The 2514-nt window shown below is 36.6% G+C and overlaps 1 non-coding gene across 1 annotated transcript; it reads right to left on the bottom strand.

Moving 5' to 3' along the window:
• Positions 1–231: 231 nt before the first annotated feature.
• Positions 232–338, bottom strand: LOC115873838. The gene has a single exon (XR_004048622.1). It is a non-coding gene; the product is annotated as a U6 spliceosomal RNA (small nuclear RNA).
• Between the last annotated feature and the right edge of the window lie 2176 nt (positions 339–2514).

Raw genomic sequence — 2514 nt, 5'->3', positions numbered from 1 at the left:
TTGAAACTTTTCCTTACGCAAGAGATCCATTGTAACCTATATGTAGGAGAATTACTTACAAAGCATACTACTATAAAAAGAAATGTCTGCCTTACCTCACTATAATATAACAACAGTTTGTTAAATACAAATAGAAAGACCTTAAATTATGTCACATGAAAAGATAGGTTTAACACCAAGTAGTTAATAATTAGAGTGATATCTACATTTTCTTTCTTTTTCTTTTTTTTTTTAAATATGGAATGATTCACGAATTTGTGTGTCATCGTTGTGCAGGGGCCACGCTTATCATCTCTGTATCATTCTGGTTTTAGTATATGTGGTGCCGAAGCGAGCATGATATCTACATTTTCTACTGAAATATGAAAACCAGGACATGACGAGTGCCTGTAACTACCAACGAGCATGGAGATCAAACACATCTAGCAACAACTTGACCTGTTGAGGCTATGGAGCAGAGAGACTCCTCTTCCACTGCTTAAGGAGCAACCCCCCGCCAGCGAGTCCATCCAGACCCATAGGAACCTGCAGCAGCTTTCCCAGGCTGAAAATCTTGATGGGGACACCCGGTGTCATTCCACATTGCTTATAGGGCTGCCATGCACTAAAGACATTATGAAAATCTTTATAGCCTTATCTACTCATGTTAAACTTATACATTGTCTATGACCTAGCATTTTCTCTGAATTCACATTACAGAAATGCCAAATATGTGTCTAAAGGAATGATCATATTCATTTTCTGTTACTAGATATACACTTTAAAAATGTTGATCAATAAAAGATAAATTGTTGTTTCAATTACAATGACGTGATACCTGGAAATGAAAATGAATAAAATATATTTTCACATAAAGACACTGATGAATATAAAAATAAAGGGTTTAAATTAATAAACTTATCAAGAAAGAATATATGCAATTTTTCAATTTATTCAAAGTTAAAAAATATTGTTTAAAAAAAGTTCAAAGTGACTTTATATAAACAAACTTACTTTTAATGTTAGACGTGATAGTAGCGATATGCTATTGAGCTTAATGATGGGAGTCAATGGGAGAGAAATGAGGGGCTTCTGAAATGGTACGGCAACTGTTCTGTGCATTTATTTAGTATTTTACTTTCTTTTTGTGCTATTCTTCAAAATGGTTAAAGAAAACTACTGCTTTATGGTATTTGTAAGACTATCAAAACTTCCATAGACTTCCAGAAGAGGAAACACGTATGTCTTGTCTGAAGCCCACCCAGAATGCACCTTGGAAGGGAGGTGGCTGTGCTCCATTTCCCTTCCTTTGGGCCTACTCTCAGGAAGGGCCATTCCCTAGAGAAGGACAGCATGCTTCGTGACGTAGAAAGTTAGCACAGAGAAGAATACCCACAGGGGACGTATAGGTAGGATGACTGGAATACTAGGCTCAAATATCACAACTGAGAGACTGGTGCAGGGCCAGGCAGTGTTTCATCTGCTGTGCATTCAGTTATGATGCGTCAGAACTGAAGTGACAGTAGCTAAGTGCATCCACTTCTCCAACACTTTTGTATTGTGGGCTTGAGTGTTGCTGTGAAACTGGAAGCTATTCTAACAGTGTCACCCATGTTGGGAAGGTTTCAACAGAGTCTCATAGTAGCACAAATTAAGAAGAATCTCAGTAGACTACTTGCTGTCATCAAGTCAAACTGAAACCCTTTACATGAGTGGAAAGTCTCATTTTTTTCCCCCATGGATCACCTGGTCCTGCTGTTAACAGCCCAAAGGAGAACCCACTATGCCACCAGCACTCATTTTAGTAGATTATCAACCCCAAACCAAACTCACAAGTTGATTTTAACTCACAGCAACCCTATAGGACAGGGTATAACTGCCCTTGTGGGTTTCTAAGACTTTAACTCCTTGTGGGATTAGAAAGCCTTGTCTTTCTCCTGCAGAGCGGCTGGTGGTTTTGAACTGCTGACTCTGCAGTCAGAATCCCAGCATATAATCACTCCACCAGCAGGGCTCCTTACTAGTAGACTACACTAGAATCTAAATATAACTATTACATACACTAGGATTCTTTTGACTCACTTTCTTTTATTATTCACTTTATTATGTTGTTTTTTAACAGAACCTGCCTGTTAGAGTTACCTCTATATTTCCAATAGTGTATATTAATTGATTATAAAATGTATAAACATAATTTTAAAGTAAAATAAGGTAAATCCATCTAGTACAATACCCATACACTAGGGGGATTAAAAAAGCGTTGTTACAAAATCATAGAAAGTGTTATTAAACCACCATATCAAAACATGACACTATTATTTCTTTACACTTCCTTCATCTGGTTCAATAAATTCTAATGGCAGTTTTTTTCCATAAATTTTGTAAGCCTCTTGGAACTCAAATTGCGTTTTTTCTTTTTTTTCAAATCACCTTTTTTCTTTATTCGATAGATTAGTTGGGATTTTTACTTAAGCATATGTCTGGGAATAATTTACTGTGGGACAAAGACCTGTAGTTGTCCTTTGAATTTCACAT

The sequence above is a fragment of the Echinops telfairi genome, unplaced genomic scaffold (genome assembly GCF_000313985.2).
Source record: "Echinops telfairi isolate 266 unplaced genomic scaffold, ASM31398v2 ScPeMD7_7469;HRSCAF=8507_1, whole genome shotgun sequence".
NCBI classification, from domain to species: domain Eukaryota; kingdom Metazoa; phylum Chordata; class Mammalia; order Afrosoricida; family Tenrecidae; genus Echinops; species Echinops telfairi.
Note: the sequence above shows the minus strand (reverse complement) of the source record. Positions and strands in the feature narration are given on the sequence as shown.